Source organism: Panthera leo, chromosome D3 (assembly GCF_018350215.1).
Source record: "Panthera leo isolate Ple1 chromosome D3, P.leo_Ple1_pat1.1, whole genome shotgun sequence".
Classification (NCBI taxonomy): domain Eukaryota; kingdom Metazoa; phylum Chordata; class Mammalia; order Carnivora; family Felidae; genus Panthera; species Panthera leo.
In genome coordinates this window covers 52423246-52448850 of record NC_056690.1, presented here as the reverse complement: position 1 = coordinate 52448850, position 25605 = coordinate 52423246, and the positions used below count along the sequence as shown (strand labels likewise).

General features: G+C 35.0%; 1 long non-coding RNA gene across 3 annotated transcripts in view; it reads right to left on the bottom strand.

The window, feature by feature from the left end:
- Positions 1-1312: 1312 nt before the first annotated feature.
- The window catches only part of LOC122203714, a 75924-nt gene continuing 51631 nt past the window's right edge, over positions 1313-25605 (bottom strand). For all 3 annotated transcript variants that reach the window (XR_006195311.1, XR_006195313.1, XR_006195312.1), the window contains exons 4-5: positions 2349-2399; positions 1313-1430 (exon numbers count right to left, since the gene is read on the bottom strand). This is a non-coding gene — a long non-coding RNA (uncharacterized LOC122203714). The remainder of the gene's footprint in view (positions 1431-2348; positions 2400-25605) is intronic.

Below are 25605 nucleotides of genomic sequence, written 5' to 3'. Positions count from 1 at the left end.
GCAGTAAAATAGGTAGGGTAGTAGGGTGGTTAGAGCATCGACTCTGAAATCATTTGACTGTAATTTTCTTCTTATGCCAACTCAGCACATTTTACTTTTTACAAAATAAATAAATAAATAAATCTTTGTGCCTTGGTTTCTTTACCTGCAAAGTGGGAATAAATAATATCATCTACCTCACACACATATGATAATTAAATAAATTTTGATAGAAAGTATTAGCACAAAGTCTGGCACATAGGGCTCTCAAAGGTTAGAAAGCATCATGTTGAATAGAACTTAATTTTCTTTACTTTTAATGTCCTTAATTTTAATATGTTTATGCCCAGCCTTAATACAAAACTCTATAGGGTGCCTGGGTGGTGCAATTGGTTAGGCATCCAACTCTTGATCTCAGCTCAGGTCACAATCTCGTAGTTCCTGAGTTCAAGCTCCGCGTGGGGCTCTGTGCTGATAGTGCAGAGCCTGCTTGGGATTCTGTTTCTCCTTCTCTCTGCCTCTCCTCTGCTTGTGCTCACTGTCTCTCTCATTCTCTCTCAAAATAAATAAATAAACTTAAAAAATATTTTAAAACCTTTATAGGGATATATATCAGGATAACATAGAGGGACAAAAACTAGTTCCATATGTTAAATATAAAATGAAAAATATATTTTTGGCATTTATAGATGAACATGTTGCATAATAATTTATAATTTCTACATTATTTACAGAGATAAATTGAATCTAATTTGCTTATATTGCTTTTGCCTCAATAAATTCAAAGAATTAATCCCTAAGTTAAAAGCATCCAAGAAGCAATCATGTGGCAAGGGATATGGGATCATGAGTATCCATATATTTTTCTCTTAAATAAATGGAAACATCAGAGATATCCACAATTCACCGTGAAGGTTTGTGAAAGCAGGGCTAATTCTTCAGGTCAAAATACATGGGTTTCATGGACAATTACCTACCACATCCATCATTTTTGCTACTATCCAATACAGACGTATAAAGTATAACAAACGTCCCTTGTGTCAGGTCTTAATCACCGACTTTTAACTTTGAAAAGTATTTGCTTTGTGCTGCTTTTATTAGATGTACATCAAGAAGAATAAAGTAGAAACACACACAAAATGGAAAATCTACGGTTGCCTTGACAATTTTTGCCTTCAGAAAAGATGCTTGCCGTCAGCTTGGAAATTTTCATTTACTAATGATAGTATGTCTTAGTGGCAAATTCTAATGACTTCTGAAAATGTAAAAAGAACCTAAAGATATTTATTTTAGACAGCATGCATATTTTTAACTTTACAAAATAGACTAATACTTGAAAATTGTGTAATTATATTCACTTTCACATACTATCTATATATCAGTTCAATAAGACTTGCTAAATGGTAATAAATCAATGCTCTTGAAAATCAGATGTTTCTTTCAGGCCACCACTGAAACAGAGAAAACAAATGCAGGATTTATTGTTTTGTTTTTACTTAGTGTTTTGCCTGTCATCATACGCAAATTTAATCAGCATTATTAGTAACTGTCAACAGCATATTTTGAACATAAGGCAAATACAGCAGGTGGTTTAAAACATGACTGAGAGCAAAAATGCAAAACAAATGATTGCTAGGAAATGCTAATCTATTTCTGCATAAATTTAAGATAAGTTAAAATGCATGCAAATCTCCCACTGGAGGTTAATACTGGAGAAAAAGGGAAATAAATTAACCAATTTTTGTTATTAGGCCATTTGTCTAAAAGCTAAAAATACTAAATATTTTACTCTATACCAATTGATTTGATTCAAGAAATGTGGCTAACTTACATTTATAAAATATGAGAAAATGAAATTTAGAATTTAAATAACAGTTCTCTATACTAATGAATTTGAAAGTTGTTGCTTTGATCGAAACAGTATTATTTCTATAACATATTTTATTATTTTAAACATAGCGCCAATTTTAACTGAAAAGAAATTATTGAAAATATCAAGAGAAAATGAGTAATAAGATTATGTTTTATTCTGATATCATTACATCTTGAGTAACTTCAAGATTGCCTTTCTGGTTGGAGGGAGACCAAGTAAAATGCATTAGGGAAGATATTTTGCACTTGTTAAAATCATGAGATCTGATTATACTGGGATATAGAGGACAATTTAAAAGAAAAATGACATCGTTCTCCACCCACTGTTTTCTTCTCCATAGGGTAGGGAACCACCAGGGGATACCTTCTGAGCTTTTTATAGATATCACAGAAACCATCGTTTGAAACCGTGAGTCCAGATATCTATCAGGTGCTTAGATGATAGAAGCAATTTCGTCTGTAAGAAAGAATATCACTCCAGAGCACCATTTACCCACCTGCCAAACTAGATACAGGAATCTCCAAGGGGCTCTTGCTATTTTAATCTTCTGAAAAATTAAAAGGTATGATAAAACAATTGAGACCAGGGACTTAGCAATGATTAACTCTAATGTCTTTTAGTGCGAGCCATAGCCAGAAAATGAAAATTTAGGTGAAATACGTACATTCATCAATTAAAGTTTAAATACCCATAGAATTCAGACCCAAGTATTAAGAACTCCTTGAGAGCAGAGAGTTGGTTACACAATATAGAAAGAATTTCTACATTGGCAAGAAGTTTTATGTTGAGCGTCTATTTGTTTTTATGTAAAATACATATATTCATTTCAAAAGAGGTCCCAACCAAAGTTAAAAAGTTTATATTTACCAAATTATTAATTTCTTGGAAAGCAGTCTATGAAAATTATCCCCTCCCCCCAAATACAGAGTAAGTGAAAATTAGAATTGATTTGACCCACTGGGAACGAGTGTTGATTCAAATAGACAGCATATACCTACAGTAGCCTCTGTAATATCAGTGAGAGGACAGGAGATTCATTAGAATGCATTTCTGAATGTCTTATACCCTTTCTGTCTACCTGCTCCCCTGTCCTTTGTTATAAACAGAGTCTACTTCTGCAGACCTCTCTACTCCAGCACACAGCCTCTCTCAGTCATAATTTACAGATGCTTTCTCTTGCTTTCCTCTCTCAGCCCTTCCAGGATGCACAGTTCTTAGTTCCCTGGCCAAATTCAAACTTACTTCGTGCTGTAAATCACTACATCTGCTTTTCAGCATGTGCTTTTCCCTATCCCTTGCCCTAGTTTTCCATTATAAAATCATAGGGTTCAAAACAAGAATATAAAGATTTCCGTCTTTGTTGGCAGGGGAGCACAGTCGTGAAAAAAAGGGAGATGATACAAATATTAATATTCACTGCTTTCTGTGGCTTATCATCTAACGGGAAATACAGAAAAGGCAACCCCAGGTTATAGTGCAACCTTATATTATCATGATGAGCATGTAAGATAAACTTTACCCAAAATAAGCCAGTCAGAGAAACACAAATACCATATAATTTCACTCACATGTGGAATTTAAAAAACAAAACAAATGAACAAAGGAAAAGATACAGAGAGAGAGAGAGAGAGAGAGAGAGAGAGACAAACCAAAAAACAGACTCTCAACTATAGAGAACAAGCTGATGGTTACCAGAGGGGAGGTGGGTGGGAGAATGGGTGAAATAGGTAAAGGGGGTTAAGAGTACACTTAATCATGATGAGCACTGCGTAATACATGGGACTGTTGAATCACCACATTGTACACCTGAAACTAATGTAACACTGTATGTTGACCACACTGGAATTAAAATACAATTTTAAAAAAGATAAATTTTACCAAAGAAAATAATTTAATTAGGCCATAACATGTGTTTCGCAAATATATCATTCCTCAATAAATAAACTAGGACCGTAAAAGATAGACAGGAAGGGTGCAAGAAGTAAAAGCCTGACATATGAGGAAGTGGGCTGCAGAAGGTCATCCAGGGTCAACAATGCCAGAAGTCAATACTCGTCCCAATAAAGAGTTTTTTTAGGTTTTGTTGTTGTCGCTTCAATTTTTTTAATGTTTATTTATATTTGAAAGAGAGAGCGCAAGTGAGGGAGTGGCAGAGAGAGATGGAGACAGAATCTGAAGCAGGCTCCAGGCTCCCAGCTGTCAGCACAGAGTCTGACCTTTGGCTTTAACCCATCAGGCCTGAGATCATGACCTAAGTGGAAGCTGGAAGCTTAACCTACTGAGCCACCCAGGCCCTCCTGTTTGTTTTTTAATCTGGACAACCACTGCCAGGATATAGAAGTTGTGTTGTGTTGTGTTGTGTTGTGTTGTGTTGTGTTTTAACTTGGGCCCAACACACTCCTGGTGGTTTTGAGTAACAGCTGTTTTTTTTCTCCCCTTCAGTCATCGTACTTTTTTCCTCCCCTTCAGTGTAGTACATTTCAAGCTAATACATCAGAAGTATATTGTAAGCATTTCATAAATTTTAGCTATTGCTATTACTACTAATAATCACTATGACAAAAATTATTTAGGTGGCTAGAAATGATCCCTATGAAAAAATTAGTTCTCAAAATCTATAATTCAGTTAGGTAAGATGAGAATTAAAAAACATTTATTGGATTTATATTTCAAGCATATCTGATAAACAGCATATTGTTGGGTCTTGCTTATTTTTCTCCAGGCTCACAATTTCTGATTTTTAATTCAAACTTGTAATCTATTTATATATACTGTAATGATGGAGATGCTTGAGCATTATTCAACCATCTTGCTATTTGTTTTCTGGTTGATCCCACTATTCTGTTTTTCCTTCTGTGTTTCTGTTTGGATTAGTTGAATATTTTATTTGTTTAAAAAATTTTTTTAGTGTTTATTTATTTTTGAGACAGAGACAGAGCACAAGCAGGGGAGGGGCAGAGAGTGAGAGAGAGAGGGAGATACAGAATCTAAAGCAGGGTACAGGCTCTGAGCTGTCAGGACAGAGCCTGATGTGGGGCTTGAACCCATGAACTGTGAGATCATGACCTGAGCCGAAGTCAGATGCTTAACCAACTGAGCCACCCAGGCACCCCTGGATTAGTTGAATATTTTAAAACATTTCATTCTATCTTGTCTATTGGCATTTTATTTTATTTTTCAATTATATTTTATTGATTTTTCTAGGGATTATCATATTCATCTTTAATTATTATAATCCACCTTGAATAATATATCACTTTAATTAAATAAACCTTATATCAAGTTAATTCTATGTACATCTATTTGTACCATTTGCGCTATTGTTGCCATATGTTTTATTTTTATTTATGATATTAGCCCCATGATTATCACTTTTCTGTTTTAAATTTTTTTTTAAGTTATTCAGTTTTGAGAGAGAGAGAGAGACAGAGCATGAGCAGGGGAGGGACGGAGAGAGAGGGAGACACAGAATCCAAAGCAGGCTCCAGGCTCTGAGCTGTCAGCACAGAGTCTGACGTGGGGCTCTAATGCATGAACCGCCAGATCATGACCTGAGCCAAAGCCAGACCCACGAGATCATGACTTGAGCCAAAGTCAGACACTTAACCGACTGAGGCCCCCAGGCACCCCATCACTTTTCTGTTTTAAGCAGTCAGTTGATTTTCAAAACATTAAAAAATATAAATGAGTATTTTGTAATTATATACATTTATCTTTTCCAACAATGTTCATTTCTATTTATGGACCAAATTTTTGTATCTGGTACTATTTTCTTCAGAGTGACCAAATCTGTTATCTATGTGTCCATCTTTATACTTTATAGTGAAAATTTGCTCTTGAAAAATTCTGTCAGCTTTTGTTTTTTCTGAAATGTCTTTATTTCACTTGAGATATGTATTTTTGATGGATACATAATATCCCTAGAGTGTTTTTGTTTGTACTTATTGGGGTTTGTTGAGTTGTCTGGACATAAGGGCTACTTTTAAGTAAACTTGGAAATTTTTGATATAACTGAATTATATTTAGTTTTAATGATGTTTGCTGATTTTCCTTTGAATTAACCCATCTTTTTTTCTTATACCAAGTAATACATATTTTGTTTTCAAATATTGACTAGTATTTTGTTTTGGGATGTCCATCTATTTCTTTTTTAAAGTTTCCATATCTCTCTTGAAATTCTTCTTTACTCAATATGCTTATTACTTCCTGTAGATTCTTTAATATTTACTACGGTTCTTCCCCCATGGTGTTTTGCTAATTCCAACATCCAAGTGGTCTGAGTATCAATGTCTATTGATTGATTTTCCTCTTGGCTGTAGGTCATAAGTTTTCTGTTTCTTTGTAGGTCTAGGAAGTTTTTAATTATATACTGGACATTGTGAATGATATACTGTAGGGCCCTGGATTTTGTTATCTTTCTCTAAAGAGCTTTGTGTTTTGTCCTAGCAACAGATAAATTATCTTAGTGTCATCTTGAACTTGCAGATGCTTACCTATGGGCTTTGTTAAACCTTATTCCTGGGACTTAATCATTACTCCTAAGGCTTGGCTCTTGATTTGGACTCACAAGTGCCTTCAACAGATGTTTCTCATTTTTTGGTCTATAATTGTATTTGGCAGAGGAGTTAGTCCATGATTAGTTACTCCACCATTACTGGCAACCAAAAAGCCCATGTATTGGACTTAAGGAATTGGAAGTCATGGCTTACTTTCTAGGAACACTTTCAGGAGACTACCAGGAAGAAAGTTCTGATAGCAGTCAATTAAAAAGTAATTAGGCTTTAAGTAGAAACACTAGTATGAAAGAAACTTTCAATAATCTTGGCTGTGAATTGGTAAGAACACAATCATAAGTTGAATAAGATATGAAGTACAAGTGAAGGTCTGTTTGCTCCTCCAATAAAAATTCTCAAAAATAGTTTTTCTTTACTGATTATAAAAGTAGAACATGTTTTTTATAAGGTGCTCAAACAAAACAATAGAACATTACCTTTACCTCTATCACCATCTCACCAACAAAAGCATCAGTAACTTTTTAGGATCTCTTTTTCCTGATATTTGTATGAATGTATTTTTATAAATATGGAATTATAATATAGAATAAGTGTCCTTAATGTGAGCTAAATAATTCCTTGGATGAATGTCTGTAAATGGGCTTTCTGAAGAGACATGTGTCCTCCAAACTGCACAGAAATTTGTGTGCAAATGTACATTTTCTGTATCAAATTCATAGTTCCATTAGTGTCTGAAAATGGCACATTAGAGAAACATATTTTTTTTTTTCAACGTTTTTTTTTATTTTTTTATTTTTTTATTTTTGGGACAGAGAGAGACAGAGCATGAACGGGGGAGGGTCAGAGAGAGAGGGAGACACAGAATCGGAAACAGGCTCCAGGCTCCGAGCCATCAGCCCAGAGCCTGACGCGGGGCTCGAACTCACGGACCGCGAGATCATCGCGGGGCTCGAACTCACGGACCACGAGATCGTGACCTGGCTGAAGTCGGACGCTTAACCGACTGCGCCACCCAGGCGCCCCTAGAGAAACATATTTAAATGTCGATTTAAATTGATAGAATGTTTTAACTTCTAGGAATTCATTCTAAGAAAAGTAATAGAAATGTAGCTAAATGTATACATACCAAACTATTTATCGCAATACTGTTTAAAATGGCAGAACATCAAATAAATAAATAAAATGCCCCAAATGGTTGTTTTCTCTATAATAAATGCAATATAGCACCACATTTTTACAAACATAATATAGACTATCTTTATTGGGGCACCTGGGTGGCTCAGTTGGTTAAGCATCCAACTTCCACTCAGGTCATGATCTCACGGTTCATGAGTTGGAGCCCACGTCAGGCTCTGTGCTAACAGCTCAGCCTGGAGCCTGCTTCAGATTCTGTGTCTCTCTTTCTGCCCCTCCCCTGCTCACACTCTTTCTCTCACTCTCAAAATTAAACAACCATAAAAAAATTAAAAGAAAACACATATAGACTATCTTTATTACTATGGGAATTTTTTTTTTTTGTTTTACAATTCAACGTATTTTTATCCGAAAATGGCAATTGTACAATAGACTAAATTTTAAAGAGACATCAATTATATAAGTGATATAAATTTACATAAACCTAAATCAGACAGGATCTTGAATTGCAGTATTGGGAGCTTTTAATATTTTCTTATTATCTGGTTTTATTTTTCCTACGGTGGATATGGAGTCTCATGACAAAATTAGAGGAGAAAATAACTATATTTTCTTGGGGGGGGGGGGTCTACTCATTCCACGCCAGGAGTACAATCAGTAGCATGGAGTGGCTGTAAATGTCAGTCATCTTGAAGCAGCCTAATGTAGCTTGTGAAAATAATGGAAGATTCATGACGGGAAGGCAGCAGAGGCACAGAACATTTCATTGCTGCCAAACTGGGTATTTTTCACCTAAGCAGTGTATACATATGCTGGTCATGCTGCTAGTGTTTTTGTTTTGTTTTAGTTTTTATTTCACCATTGCTTACTAGATTTGTCAATCTTCCCATCTCCAATTTTGTGGCCATTTCTACAGATCAAGGTCTCAAGTTTGTCACTACAGAAACTTTATTTTTAATTTTCCTGGATAATGAATTTTTACATCATTCATATTTATATATGTGGGAAGAAACCTTGGTTGAAAACCTCAGTTGTAAGATTCTTTTTTCATGCAGTCTCTCTGTGAAACACTGACTTATCAGATAAAAATGACCATAAAAATACATCACTGAGAAATCCAAATAACTTTTCTGATGGAAATGATTATTACAGGTTTATGCATGGATTTCTAATTTAGCAGTGACTAATAATATCTAAGTGATAAAAAGCTTTATTTGAGGAATGAAAATCAGCAATAGACATGTCACTTTTGTTCCAATTTAAGCCTCTCATATCCCACTCTGAAGAGTTTTAATTATGATGCTTAGATACTACAACTTTCATATCATATGAATTTCCTAATAATTAAGCCTGAAGTTCCTTTTAAACTATTTTCCTATAACATAAACGATTTATTAATATACTTCCTGGAAGTTGTGGCTGAATGAATCCCTCTAGGGGAGAGTCAACATTCTAGGTGTTTATGAAGACAATCATGATTGTCCAGTAATTGACTCCAGGGACTTCTTTCGGTTGCTTGGTAATGAGACAGCTGGGCACAAGACACTTACTCCCAGGGAAAGGGATTGCCACTTCTTTTAACACTGAGGGCACTTCTTCCCTCTGTAGGACATGCCTCACAGGTTTGAGGATGATGAAAATCTCCATTTCTAAGGAGCTTCTTTAAAGGAGGCACCTAAGGTCTGAATGAATTATACCTAAGTCCAAAGCATCTTTTGACGAGGATGCTCTTTTATTCTATAAGAAGAAATAACAACAGGGAGAATCATGAATTCTATTCTGTATATGTGTTCATCCTTACCTGGCTCCAAGTGTACCCCTCTTCAGGATGCCAGACCAGGTGACACAATCACCTGTCAATCTTTTTAATGTTAAATTCTGACATATGGCAAGTGACCTGGACTATGGTTTATTTCAGTCAGAATGGACTCTAATGTGGAAAAAAAGAGATCATACTATAAAAAAGTTGGAAGGACTAGAAGAGAGAAAAGCGGGAGTCCAAGCCTATATTGAATTTAAGGCTAAACCTTAAACTAATAGCTGTGATCCTGAGTTCAGAAAGTTTCTCCCTCCGTGATTTTTCCCGGCAATACCATCCCGACTTCCTCATACCTGGAAGACTGGCAACTCAATACTGGAATCGGGGAAATGGCCACCAAAATACTAGCATCTGTCACAACCTGTTTCTAGTCAGTAACACAGGCAAAGGAAGATAACCTGCTCCTTCCTTTCTCCTTTGAAATCTCATTTGGGTGAGATTCATTAGCAGAAACAACTTCACATTCAGAATCATAGCTACAAGGAAGTCTGGAAAACGTATCAAGTTCCTAAACTTCTCAGCAATGAGATAAGAAGGAACATAGAAGAAGGTGGGAGTAGAAGTTCATTGTTACATATTAGAATATCTGCCTGTCTCTTAAAGTGGCTATTTTCAAAATCATGGATTTGACTGTGGTAACTTAAAATACTCAAAATAATTTAAAACAAAAATTTCCCCCACCTGCTTTAAATTTTTTTTTTAATGTTTGTTTATTTTTGAGAGCGAGAGAGAGACAGAGCATGAGCAGGGGAGGGGCAGAGACAAAAGGGAGACACAGAATCCGAAGCAGCCTCCAGGCTCTGAGCTGTCAGCACAGAGCCTGATGCAAGGCTCAAACTCACAAACTGAGATTGTGACTTGAGCCAAAGTCGGACACTTAACCTACTCACCCAGTCACCCCTCAAAATAATTTTTATTTATAGTTGCAATGTTTCTGTATTTAACTAAAAAATTTAGAAGGAGAGAGAAAATATCAGCATGGCCTGACAATTTTTTTTTAAGTTTATTTATTTTTGAGGAGAGATAGAGGAGAGTGAGGGAGGGGCAGAAAGACGGACATGGAGAATCCAAAGCAGGCTCTGAGCTGACAGCAGAGAGTCCCATGCCGGGCTTGAACTCAGGAACCATGAGATCATGACCTGAGCTGAAGTCAATGCTTGACCTACTGAGCCACCCAGGTGCCCCAACAATTTATTATAGGAATGATTCTTGATTATTCAGTTGAATCTGTACCCATTTTTGACTGCTTCAAATCATGGTTACAGAGTGCTACTAAAACAAAAATACATGCTACAGGCTTATAAGGATGTTTATTCCAATATTTTTAATAATTTTAGCAGCTAAGGAAGAGAAGAATTTCTCAAAGGACATCCAAGTCCTTAGTTTAGACACAGAATTAAAATGTGTATGTGTGAGAAAGTGTCTCATCCTAGAATTGATTTTTTGCTGTGAGATACCTGCATAAATATATATTCCCTGAGATATGAGTGTCTACACTTGCCCAAGAAACTGACCTCCCCAACTTGTGCTGCCCCTGTCTCTCTCAAAATAAATACACAAACTTAAAAAAAAATTTAAAAAATTCCTACTATTTTGCAAAATTTCATCAATGTTCATAACAGTAGCATTGCTCATGAATTAATTAGCAAATCTAGAATTGTTCTGTCACTATGTTGTATACCTGCAACTAATATAACATTGTATGTCAACTATACATCAATAAAAAACAAAATAAAAAAAGACTAATAAGTATTAGCAATATTCATTATAATTCCATAGATAACTATAAATCTTTGATTATTTCAGTATGTTTTCCAAAGCAGTCATTCTCAAATATGTAAATACTGAAATAAATATACTTTTAAAAAATGTTTAAAATGTTTATTTATTTTGAGAGAGAGAGAGAGAGAGAAACAGAGAGCGTGAGAGGAAGAGGAATAGAGAGAGAGAAACACAGAATTTAAGCAGGCTCCAGGTTCTGAGCTGTCAGCACAGAGCCTGACCCAGGGCTCGAACCCATGAACCATGAAGTCATGATCTGAGCTGAAGTCCAATGCTCAACTGACTGAGCCACCCAGGCACCCCTGAAATAAATATACTTTTAATAAAATGACTTTTATTTTATTTCTCAAAAGGATATATATTTCCAAAAGGACATTATACTGCTTTTTACAATTGTTGGAGTAGGTATATAATTTTTTATGAATTTTCCTTAATGTTAATAAATGGTTTTTACAAGACATTTTCTATGAAAAGAAAGTATTTCATTTGTTGGTGTTGAGAGCAGTGATCACAGACTATTTCAGGATTAAATTATAAGAATTGCATGGTTTGATTTGTATATTTGAAAGATCTCTCTGGTAGCATTGGAAATAGGGGATTGAAGGGTTCAAAGCAAAGAAAATACTTATGACCATATTGCAGTTGTGGATCAGAAATTATAAAAGTCTAAATGTAATCATGATGATGGGAATGGGCAAGATAGATGACTTTCAGGAAGTATTACAAATATAACATAGACTTGACTTGGAGAGCTGAGGTTGATTCCAAGTTTTTACTTGGATAACAAAGAGGACAATGAATTCATAATTCAGATAATTATTAGACAATCAGAGTAGACTTAGAAAAAGATTAAAGATCTGTTATTTTTTTTTTCTTTTTGAATAATTAGCTTCTGTGGAATATTCAGGTATAGACTCTCGATAAAAGATGCCATTTTGGCAATTTGTGATAAATACTTGTAGGTGTTGGTGAAATCAGTTATGGAGCAAGTGAAGAGTGAAAATGTCCAAAAACAGAGAACCAAGAATGAAATGATGAAAGGGAAATAGTATGCACGAGGCTTCTGGAGGAAGAAAGGCCTGGAAGAGAGGCTGAGGTAACTCAGGTACAGGAAAATGAAAAGAAAGCAGAGTAAAGGAAGATACAAAAGCATTTCAAAGACAAAATGATAAACATTATTAAATGCTACAAATGAGTCAAAATAAGAAACCAGGACTTTAAAAGGCTCATTATTTGAAAATCAGTGATTTTTTTTACAAGGGTAAGGTAGTGAGAAAAGAAGAACTGACTACATAATTTTCAGGGCCCAGTGCAAAATAAAAATGCAAGTTCCCTTGTTTAAAGACCATTAAGAATTTTCCTTGAGCAAGGCACTAACCCAGGTGCAAGGCCCTTCCAAACTTGCGACGAATTATGCCTATGCAGGCTGCGTGTCCGTCAAGCTGGTCCTGGGTGGAAGAATGAATAGCGTAGGCAAGAACAGATACGTGATTAAGACTTCTGTTTTAAAACTCTTCTTAAGAGAGAAATAGAGCAATATGTAAGAGAGTTATGGAAGAAAGGATTTTATGTGCTAGAAGTAAATAAGTTTATATGCATAAAAATGTCAACGGACAGAAGACTTGTGACAAAGTCACAAATGAGAGGGATAACCAATAAATTAAAAACGTAGATTCAGTACAATACCCACGTGACACTGTCTGTATGTGGATCGCGTCTCACTTATATCGAAAGAACTTCGGGATTATTTTTAAAAATTCAGATCCCTGTGCCTCCCCCTACCCTTCAGATAAGGAATCTCTGAAAGTGGGATTGAAAATAACCAGTTTCTTACTTTATTTGCATAAACTATTGCTTTAGGACAGTGGATTTTAACCTCGGCAGGATATTGGAATAACCTGGAGCACGTTCAAAAAGGTACTGACGTCTGTGTCACCCAAGAGGTTTTTAATTAGCCTGGGGCACAACATGGGCATTGAGAATGTTTAAAGCTCCCGGGGCATTCAAAATCACAACACAAGAGATTCTGAGGAGACTTCAATAGCTTTCTGCAGGACTCCAAACACTTCTAAATCAAGAGGGTTGGGGGAAGGAATGAGAAGGGAGATGGAAGTCATATAGGAATGGATAAATGGAAGCAGTGCAAAATGCTAACCAAATGGTTTCACCTTAAAAGATCTTTTAAAGTGCATGTCAGTGGCTTTAATGTATCCATGGGTCAGGAGTAATTCTGGGGCCATTTCTTTGGCAGGCCCATTTCCTTCCACTTTGGATGGATGGAGAAGGAAGGGTTACCTTTTTGTGAAAACCATTCAAATATAATAACATGACTGAGCTGTCAGATTCATTAAAAATCCTGAAAATTTATTTTTATGGTTTTTGATTTGACACTGAGCTTTTTTTAAATTAAAATAATCCATTAAGTAAAATCAACTAAATTCTAAATCAGTTTGACTGATGACAAACAAACGGATATCATACCTTGGAAAATGTCACAGAAATCTCATAATAATCAAACTGATAACATCCTTAATGAAATGTCATGAACATATTTGTTCATTCAATACATAATATTAAATTATTAAATAATATTAAATTATTAAAAAGATTTGTGTTAGCTATAGCAACACAGATTTGACCATTTGCTACTGTAAAATCTATATAGTCCCAAATGTTCAACAAAACGGTTACTATTCGACAGTGTGAAAAGGGAAAAATTGACTTTTTCCTCCCATTTTCTTGTAGCTATAGCTCTAACCTGAAGCCAAACATAGGGTGAAGCATGTGACTGAGAATGGGTATTTTAGCATTCAAATCATATTCTGTTTTTGGGTCTATGTTTTGTAGGTGCTCAACAAATGAACTGAGTGACTATTTTCAACCTAATCGGTAGGTTTTGCTTTCTATAAAAGGAAGCAGATTTTTCTTGGCCTATTTGTCCATTAGTTTGTGACTCTTGATATTGACAGAAATTCCATGCAAAAATAAACTCTATTTTATTGCAAAGCTGTGGTATTTCATGATTGCTCATTATCTTTTATTTTTAAATTTATTTAAGCATCTGCTAGACCAATCTTTATTGGAACTAGCTGGAGGATTAAGCATTTGCATTCTGTATCGTGAGCACTTAAGTCCACAAGGCTAGGCATGAGCATGGATTGGACACGCTGTGCAGTTTTCAGGAAGCCAAGTAGAAGGACAAGAGTGAAAAGGAATATATAGTCCATATGTATGTGTGTATATGTATGTGTATGTGTATGTGTATGTATAGGTGTATAGAATATATGATCCAAGAAACTCTGCGAAATCTACAAAAAGGCAACAAAGATGACTCAGTCCTATCAGCTTGACTCTGTTCTGTTAGACCAACGATTCTGGATTTAAAAGTCCTTCCCTAAGTCTCTCATAGAATCTGTTCTGTCAAACACATGCAATCATATCACATATACATTCACATGCCCTCCTGAGAAATATTAAATAGAGACAGACAATTGGAGAGGGAAGTGAGGGTGGAAACCAACCTGTTTGTACTACTTTTCTTACTGCTGTTGCTGTCACCTTCCTAACTGGTATCACTGGCCTGGTCATGGATAGAGACTCTAATTTATCACATGCTGTAGCTGCAAGTCAAGTAACAGATGGCATAATTTAATAAATAGGAAGAAGTCACAGTCAGGAAATATGAGATTGTTTTTCTTTTAATACATTAATTAGGTTGAACATGTAAGACTGTGCTCTTCAACCAACTGTTCATTTCTTTCAGCAAATTTCTTCATCTGCTGAGCCAAATTTACTACTCAAAAAGCCAGAATTAAGCTTATTTATAACTTGTTCATATATGAAAGAGTTTTATATAAGAATGATGATGATAGTTTGATTTTTAAGTATGAAACACATAACAAAACATTAATCACTGTTAATTGTGAGTCCGTTTTTTCCAAAAAAATCCTCAGTTTCAGCCGATGATCCCATCAGTTCCAATGGGGATTTGACTTAAGGATCAAGACAAAGTGAGATACTCTCTATATAAAATTATTCGGGAAAGAAATGACTCCTTTAAGAATGGAGTCAGTTTTTCATCTTTGAAGGCTAAGAGACACTCTCCAGTGAACTTTCTTTAATGATCTGAGAGTAAAATCAAGCATCAGCCTCTAAAACTTAGCTGTGACTAGATAGAGTTCCTATTAGCACAGAACCTCCGTATGCTCACTGTTTTCAATATTACAGAGGCTATGCTACAGCTCAAAATTTAATCTACTTACCAAGTTCTGCTGGGTACATTGGCTGACCTTTTGAAGACAAGTAGATAGTTTTAGAGAACTGCGAACTCAAAAATTGTTAGCCGGTTTGAACACTACTCTTTTGCAGAAAGGCAACTTATCTTAGTTTTTGATTAAACATATAATATAAGAAAATGAAGTTTTAGCAAATATTACGTTGGCTCCTCTTTCTGGAAATGATAGAAACAAAAGGTAGACCAACTCTTCTCCTGAGATCACATAGAAAATCTCGACAGTGTTTTACAAATGCAAGATCCTAAAACAGAAAGAAATCTAGGAAAAGAGGCCTTGCCTTGGAGTTGTATTTTCCCCCATGGGGTTTTGCTAGTTCTGGAAAAATCAGCTGAGACCCTGAGAAGCAAAATGATAATTTTGAAACTTCAACAGTCAGGGAGACAAACTGCAGAATTCAGGGATCAATCATTACAAATTTACAAAAAACCCACAATTTAATACATGCAATACAGAATTAAAATTTTAGCTTTTCTTCTTTTTAAAATTTCCCAAATTTATAAGCCATAGGATGCTATATAAACATATTTTTAATAAAGTCATTCTGACAATTTTCCTTCCTACAGAAAATTGATCTGGATTTTAAAACAGTAAAGAGGCAAAAATGCCCTAGGAAAACAATACTTATTAAAATATTTTTTAAGTCTGCTTTTTTTTTTACACAGGCTTATGGAGGTATTAGCAGTAAATCTTAATACTACTTTAAATTGTTTTAAAATACGTTTTGACTTCAATCATCGTCCTCCAATTTGACAAATACAGATTAAAATATGTAGATACACTTAAATGGTAAAACTGAAGTATAGTCATAGTTGGGCTATTTGAAAAAATTTAGGAGAAAGAAATAGATATCTGAGTTCAAGGTCAGGTGCCCCCAGAAATGTATTTATATTAAGAATAATTGAAAAATTTATCTGAGGAATTTATTAGGTTAAAAAAAAACAAAATAGAAATACTAATTATTTTCTTTTGTGTGTACATTCTTATTGAACAATAGAAATGCATCCTAGTAACAAAGTTTCCCTTTTGTCCACATTGCCACTATGTTTGTGAATATTTTATATGGGAAAAAATTTCACAAATGCAAAAGAATGAGTAGCTGTGATCGTAGAATATATTTACACATTCTCTTCATTAAGGTTATTGATTATTCACATATTAAACTAAACTAAGGTTGTGAGTTTGGCTGTTTACGCTTATTTTTAAAGATTTGATATAATCTTTGGTATTTCACTATTGTTAAGGCCAATTAAAAAGTGAGTATGACATTCTATGGAAATGTGTCTTTCAGTAGGCAGAGAGAGCAGTTTAATTATAATTGTCTCTCAAATTGATGAAATCGGTGCTGAAAAAGAATCTGCTTTACGTAATTTGATTTTCAAGATATTAGTGAATTCTCCTATTAAAAATAATTTTATAGGGGTACCTGGGTGGCTCAGTCAGTTGAACGTCCTACTCTTAATTTTGGCTTTGGCCATGATCTCACTGGTCGTGAGTTTGAGCCCGCCATCAGGGCTGACATCATCGTTGCATCACTGACCATCACTGACAGTGCAGAGGATGCTTGGGATTCTCTTTCTCCCTTTCTCTCTGCCCCTCCCTCCCTGTTCATGCACATGTTCACACACTCTCTTTCTCTCTCAAAATAAATAAAATAAACTTTAAAGATAATAATTTTATATTTTCTTATACTTTTTAGTTAACAAATGCTTTTTGCTGTTCTGTTTTCTTTTTCTATTTTACTATTTTTAATAATGTCAAAAATGTTATGTATAGGTGATTTAAAACACTATTAGTGCATGGGTACTGGTAGAATTGTATATTTTATTTTGAAAGACATTTTCTGATTTGTTTTTGATGATTTGGAGTATTTTGTTATTTTTCCTATTTGATCTTATTCTGATCTATGCAACATATCAATTTTCCACTGAATGATCACCAAAGCCAGAATGCAAGAAAACCCCTCAAGGCTGTTGGAAGCTGGGATCATCTCAAAATATCCATAGCTGTTTGCATTGCTCTCTTAACAATAACAAAATTGTGTCTTTTTTTTTTAATTTTTTTTTTTAACGTTTATTTATTTTTGAGACAGAGAGAGACAGAGCATGAATGGGGAAGGGTCAGAGAGAGGGAGACACAGAATCTGAAACAGGCTCCGGGCTCTGAGCTGTCAGCACAGGGGCCCGATGTGGGGCTTGAACTCACGGACCGCGAGATCGTGACCTGAGCCGAAGTCGGCGCTCAACCGACTGAGCCACCCAGGCGCCCCAACAAAATTGTGTCTTAATTTATATTTTTAAATAAAGTTTCTCATAGTAAATGATCTGTTTAATGTTAGAAAAATGCTATATTGAATATAAATGGAAATAATTATACATGGCAAGTGTACATATATGTGCACATGTTTTATTCAAAATTTGGTATCTTCAAATTCCTATGCTTATAAATGTAACACAAGTCAAGTAACTGAGTCACATTTATAAATATGTTAGTTTGGGGCATGTATTGCTTCAGCTTAAAAAATTTGAGATTCTTTCATTGATACTTTGGAAAACATACCAATGTATAAAGGCCAAAAATCCATGATTCCACACCCTGGGAAAATCACTGAGCATTTTGATATATCTACCTTCAGAATCTCAGTGAGTATGCTAGCTCATGTTATACCTTTTTTGCTTTTTAAAAATATTTTATTTATTAATCAGCTTCTAGTGATATTAAAAATTCAATTAACAATATCTTGTAATTGTAAAAATCATGCTGTTATGTTAGATAACATACGGTTATTTGGTGAGATAAATTTCACTTTAGTGGATATTAGTTGTGCTGAAAATTTTGTACATGTTTAGGATGTTTTCCCTCAAAATAGATTTGGAGACATGAAAATACAATGTCAACTATTGTGAATATTTTATGATTTTTAAGTTCATAGGCTGCTTTCTCAAAAGATGCAATAACTACTAGCTGTATGAATCTGTTGCTTTTGGTACGTGCCCTACTATGAAAATCCCTCCTTCCCTCCGACTCTCCTTCCCTCTCTCCCTCTCTTTCACCTGTGTTCATTCTGATTGCTAGAAAAATATCTATTACATAAACTGGAATTCCTTTTTCTACATAATAAACATTTTATATAGACCCTTTTGGGTTTTTATTTTTTTTATTTTTTTAAATTTTTTTTATTTATTTATTTTCGAGACAGGGAGAGACAGAGCATGAACAGGGGAGGGTCAGAGAGAGGGAGACACAGAATATGAAGCAGGCTCCAGGCTCTGAGCTGTCAGCACAGAGCCCGAAGCGGGGCTCGAACTCACGGACCGCGAGATCATGACCTGAGCCGAAGTCGGCTGCCTAACCGACTGAGCCACCCAGGTGCCCCACTCTTTTGGGTTTCTAATGGAGAGTGTAGTTTTCCTGGGATAGAATGGATATCCACATATGTCTTTTTTCTTTCTTTTTGTTATGGATTAGTTTGAAAAATCTATGTATAATACTATATCATTTCTGTGCCAAACATTTTTTACCATCTTAACCATTTCTAAGTGTACATTCAGTGGTATTAAATGTATTAATAATGTGCAACCATTACCCCCTCTATCTCCAGAACTCTCTTTATCTTGTAAAACTGAATCTATACCCTTGAAAAAATAACTCCTTTATTCTTCCCTCCCCTAGACATTGGCAACCATTATTCTACTACTTAGCTCAATGATTTTGGCTACTCCAAGTACTTAATATAAGTGGCATCATTTGGTGTTTTTTTGTGTGACTGTCTCATTTTACTTAGCATAATGTCCTCAAGATTCATTTTTGTTATAGCATGTATAGGTATTTCTTTCCTTTTGAAGACCAAATAGTATTCAATTTTATGTATATACCACATTTTACCTATTCAATCATCCATCAATTGATACTTGAGGTTGCTTCCATGTTTTAGCTATTGTGAATAATGCTGCTATGAACGCGGGTACACAAATACATCTTCCAGATCCTGCTTTCAATTCTTTTTTTTTTTTTTTTTGGTATGTTCCCCACAACAGTGTCCAATTTTCCAGTCTACCAAAACTTACTGTTTTGTGATTTTTGATAGTAGCCATCCTATGTATGGAGGTGGTATCTCACTGTAGTTTTGATCTGCATTTCCCTACTGATTACTGGTGTTGAGCATCTTTTCATTTCTTATCAGCCATTTTTTATATCTTCTTGGGAGATATAAAATAAATACATTTAATGCTATAAAAAAGCCCAAAGACAAGTCTTACTTCCTACCCCTTATTCAGAGGTTATCATTGATCTTCCAGGTTGTTTATATTTTTAATATAGATTTTTACTTCTGAATTAATTTTGTGAAAGTAATTTGGAAATGAAAGAGCTCTGCATGAACATTGTTAGTCATTTTTCATCTTCTTTCAGATAATCAGTTAAGACATGAAGCTGCTGAAAACAAAATCTACCACACTTGACATGTGAAAACTTTTTAATACTTTAAAGTTTGCAAAATTTTATGCATTTTACTCTGATATACATATTCAGATATTTTATTTTATTTTATTTTATTTTATTTTATTTTTTCATTTATTTATTTATTTTAGAGAGAGCCAGAGTGCAAGTGGGGGAGGGGGAGAGAGAGAGGGAGACACAGAATCTGAAGCAGGCTCCAGGCTCTGAGCTGTCAGCACAGAGCCCAACACGGGACCTGAACTCACGAACCATGAGATCATGACAGCCAAAGTTGTATGCTTAACTGACTGAGCCACCCCAGTGTCCCTATATTTTCAAATATTTTAAACTTACATTTTGAAATTATTAGCACATTTAGGTTGCATATAAAAATGTCCCTGTCCATTAAATCTACAATTTTACCTCCTGCCCCCATTTTATGGGTGTTGGTCCTAATATTTATAAATTCTTCAAGGTAAAGTACTCATATCCACACACCCACATGTATTTTAAGACATATTTAATCTAAAACAGTAACCAGCTTGAATTTAAACATCATTTAACATACTTTCTTTTTGGAATAATATTTTCTGTTAACTGAAAATGTGAATATTTAAACTCCCTGTAATATTTCACTGAGGGTCGTTTTCTTATTTTTTCTTGACAATTCCCATATCTTACATGCACCTGTATCAGAATAAGGAAAGAGAGAGAAAAAAAGAAGAAAGAAAGAAAGAAAGAAAGAAAGAAAGAAAGAAAGAAAGAAGAAATGATGGAAGGAAGCAGAAAAGGAGGAAAAGAGGAAGAAAGAAAGAAAAGAAATGCTTTATAATGAAGATTGAATAAAAACAGAAGAGTTTTTCTACATTGATTCAGTTTGGATAAAAATAGCTTATGGTAAAATGCAGCTTTAAAGTAGCAAGAACTTTTATATTCTTCACTGAATACAATAAATGCCTTTGGGAAGAAGCATTCAACCACATACATTTATTAAACGTTAAGTCCCTGATGAATTTGAGAAAAAAATCACTTTGTAGATGACAAACTAATGAAGCTAAGTGAGGTCAAGGGTTCTGGCCAGTGTTTCACAGAGAGTGAGTGGCAAGGCTTGGGGCTCAAGTCTTCTGTCTACCAGCCTCGGGCTTCCACACTCTAACATGCCACCTTGCACAAAGGAATAATAGTATCAAAGAGAGGAGCTTGACGTAGCACTTACAGTTCATCTCACTGGTTAAGTTCAGTCATTACTTTGATATTGTTGAGCACATTCATTCTCCCGGCTCTTATCTAATTGTAATCAAGACCCTTTCAGATTTTCTTTAGGAGCTTATTAGAATCATAGATCAACAAAGGAATTCATGCTCTTGGATTTTATATAAGGTAACCTTTCATGATTCCCTAATAAAAATTAAAGTAGTTGTGTTATTTAATTATGAAATATGTAACCTCATTTCAGCTTTCCTATCAGGGAAGTATTGAAGCTGACACTTCAATTGAGTTTACCCAAGGGTCCCTAAGCTTGGGGAGTTAAACACATGCAGCTATCAAAGCGCAGGCATCATCACGGACTCCCCATACCTAATTACTACAAGTGAAAAGTTTCCTCCTGAGAGAGACCACTTTCATTCCAAATCTGACAGGTAGAAATTAGTTGCCTAATGGAATGGAATAGTTCTGCAAATTGAAGGAATTAAGTGTGCTTTTTTAATTTAAGCTCCCTCTAAATTAGATTTTAATTTGGATCCAAATGTGAAGAGGTTGATGGCATGAAGCAGCTTAGGTTGGCCCGGAGCCAATTATTTTATACTGCTCTTCTCCAGATATACTGTATCTCTTTTATAGTCAACAGACATTATGGGGCAGAAAAGCTGTCATGCCTTCATCAAGCAGAGTTTTCTGGAGAGCACTATGTCACTTTGGAATACTGCTAAGTGATGTGCTTCTCTCTTGGAGTCATTTCACTGTCATAAAGACATCAAAGGTTGAACAGAGGATGTGTGTGTGTGTGTGTGTGTGTGTGTGTGTGTGTGTGTATTATTTTTAATAATTATTGTTAAAGGGAAGAGTAATGAAGAAAGTATTAGCCTATCAGAAGTGGAATATGATAAAGAAAGACAATTTATATAGCCCTGGTTCAATTTTAGAATGATTCCTTCCTCAAGCAATAAAACAGCAAAACCAAAGAGATCAATAAGGAGATTATTTCTTATAATGGGAAATATACCGGTAGATCACAGTGACTGGCGAAAGACTCTGCAGAACATCTATTTCATTCAATAAACATAAATATACTAGGAGGGTGTCGATACTCAAGGGTATCTGTGGATGTTAGCAGCGTGTGCATGAATTGAGAACGTCAGCTTTTTACACCAAATGAATATGTAGATTAATTATATTTGAAAACATGTCACAGTTAACTCTAGTAAGAACAAACTTTTTCTTAATATTCTTTAAACTTTCAGATGAAAACTCCAGATAACCTTAAAAAAATAAAACCAAACACTGAATTATTCTCTAGTAAGTACAGTAAGAGTATACTAGGAATGCTATTATGATTCCAGTAATGGCGTATGGAGTCCAACTGATGACATGGCATAGTAGCAGTGAAGAAAAGCTTGTGTTAGGTATAGGAGAACAGGTGAAGATATTGCTTAAGTAATGACAATAAAATAAGTGCTTTCTGGGCAATTGGGTTGCAAAAATATCATCTGGCATCCAAACTGGAAAATACTCCTCATTTCTCACCAAAAGCCAAGTCAGCCTAGTCCCTCTCTATCATCGATGGCCAAAGACTGTTTTGTTCCTAAGTAACAGATCATTTCCAGAGAACACAATTTAGAGGCAAGAATCTTTTCCATAAGCTGGCATGAGCACTGGCTTGCTAAGGAGGTGGGTAAGAGGGACAGGCTGAGTGAAACTGAGATTTCAGCAAAAGGGCTCTACATAAGGTAGACTTCCAATAAAACCAGACAGATGAGGTGTGGCTCTAGTATTTCTTTGCAAGTAGTATTTGCTGGCACGAAGAAAAAAAATACTGGAGGATACAGGTCTCCAGCTATGACATGAATAAGTCACGAGAATAAAGGCACAACATAAGTAATAGAATTAACAACAACAAAAATACTATATTACAAATATAAACGAAATGGCAAGAGCTGGGGAAAAATGAGTAAAAAAAAAAGATACATAAATAGATATCCTCTATTCATTTGAATCTCAACTTTGTGTATAAAGATCTATTCAATTTTCTATTTTTGTAGGCAAACTTAATATAGAAACAAATGACAGAATTATTATAGTAGGCTGAATCGATTAATCTAACTCTTCCCCCAAAAACACCTAAAAATGCTGAGAAAAAAATATATTTTTCTTTAAATATCAAATTAATCGTGTTGAAGAGCTGACAAGCTATTAGGGAATTTCCGGGCCTGGGCTGGGGCTGGCCTAAATCCATCAACGTTAGTAAAATATCAGGCACCTCCGTCACCTTTGTCCCGACAGTGTTCACTGGTAAAGGGCAAGTGTGTGTGTTTCACTAACTGAAAAAATAAAAATCAAGGCCCACTGTTAATACAGAAGAGAAGTTTAACAGAAATTGTGGGCGCGTGATTCGAGAATGCTGAAGCTAGCATGTGCCATGAAGCTAGGTTCACTTAGGGTAAGTATGAAGCTGATGAACCCCTGCTACCATGCACTTTGGCTGCAACAGAAGAATTTTTTGTCAATGCTGCTTTGCCTGCTGGTTTTCATTGGCATTAACTGAACCAGAAAAACTATAGTAAAGGTAGAAAACAAAGTCCCTGAGCAGTTGTGACTACATCTGGCCCACCAGCCATCCAACAGATATCTATAGCCTGGATAATCCAGGTGTCTTAAAGCCATACTTGGGTTGAGGTGGCTCTCAATTGATTTTGTGCACAGTCACACAGAAGAATCAAACTCAAATCTTCTCTCGATGAAGATTCTTTATCTTAGTCCCAAAGATTTTCTACAAATAAGTTTGTAGGGCAGTGACCATACCAGCACTCACCAAAAATATCATTAGTGAGATCCGGCAGGAGCAGGAGGTGTATACAGCAGATGTAAACGGTCTGTCATCATTTCTGGTAGCAGAAATTCAGTAACACAATCTTAAAACAGTTCCAACAGGCAAGGAGAGAAATTATAAGGAAAAAAGATATTTGAGAGAGAAAATCTGATTCTAACACATATGTGAGATTCTATTTAAAGATACCTAACGGTTTACTGAAATAAATAAAATCAAACTTTAGATAGAAGTAGTGAAGCACAAGAAAACAAAGACAAAGCTGTTAAAAAAGAGAGAGAGAGAAAAACAAAGGACTAAATCTAAAACACGCACAGAATTCCTAAAACTCAATAACAAAATAAACTAGTAAAAAAATGGCCAATTTCAATTATATCTCAATAAAACTGGAAAAAGAAAAAAGGAGAATGGTCAAAAGACTTGTATAGACATGCCATAAGAGAGAAAGTCTTCATGGCCAACCACATGGGGAATAAGAGAGAGAATTAAAGCCTTGATGATATACTACAAAATAGACAAAATTAAAATGTTAATAGAAATACTGTTGGCAAGCAACATTGCAATCGGAACGCTCAGAGCTGGTGAGAGTGTAAACTGGTACACTATTTTAATAAATAGTTTGTCATTATCTAGTAAAGTTGGATATACAGATACCATAGCCCCATCAATTTCAATCTTATATATGATAAAGATGTGTGTGCATAAGAATGCTGGGAGAGATATAAAAGAATGTTCATAGCAATGTTGTTCTCAATACTCAAAACCAGACACCAGCCAAGTGTCCATCAGCTGTGAAAGGGATAATGAACTGTAGCACATTCATATAATGGAAAATTAAAAATACTACAAACACAAATGCATTATAGTGAAACAAAATAAGAATAGGTGATTTTACAAACAACATTGAATGAAAAAAAGCAAGATTCAAAAATTATATCAAGTGTAATTCAATTTGTATAAAGTTAATTCAACTAACTTGCAGATGAATGAATGCCCATTTAGTAAAGAATAAAAAAAGAAAGGAAATTACTATTATGAATATTAGGATTATGATTATCTTTTGTGCCCTTTGTATTCACAACCATTATTTTTCTCTTCTTTTGTCTCTTCAGGAAAAGATAGCCAGGACTTCAAGTTTTGAGCCTTAAGATTCCTTGTCACAGGAGAGTAGACAATACTTTGTGGGTTTTACTGCTCAAAAATTGGGTCATCAAGAAACCTACAAATAGTTCTCAGGTGAGGAAGTAGTTTTTGTGTTTATAAGATGTGACAGTTAATTTTATGTGTCAACATGACTGGGCCAGGGGTGTTCAGTCAAACATTCTTCTGGGTTTTTCTGCTAGGGTGTTTTTAGATGTGGTTAACATTTGAATTGGAAGACCTTACTCTTAGATTAAATTTACATTTTAATCAGTAAGGTAGAATGCTCTCCATAATATGGTTGGACTTCATCCAACCAATTGAAGGTCTGAATAAAATATAAAGACCAACTCTTATCTGAATAAAAGAGAGTTCTCCAGCCTTCTGATTTCATCTGCAGCACTAGCTGTTCATGCCTGGTAGCCTTTGACCTGGAACACTGGCTCTCAGTGGGTATCCCTTACCACCAGCACACTCTGCAGATTTTGAACTTACCAACCTCTGTAAGTTTTAAGCCAATTCCTTATACTATCTATCTACCTATTCTCTTTCTCTCTCATCCATTATCTATCATCTCCTGTTGGTTCTCT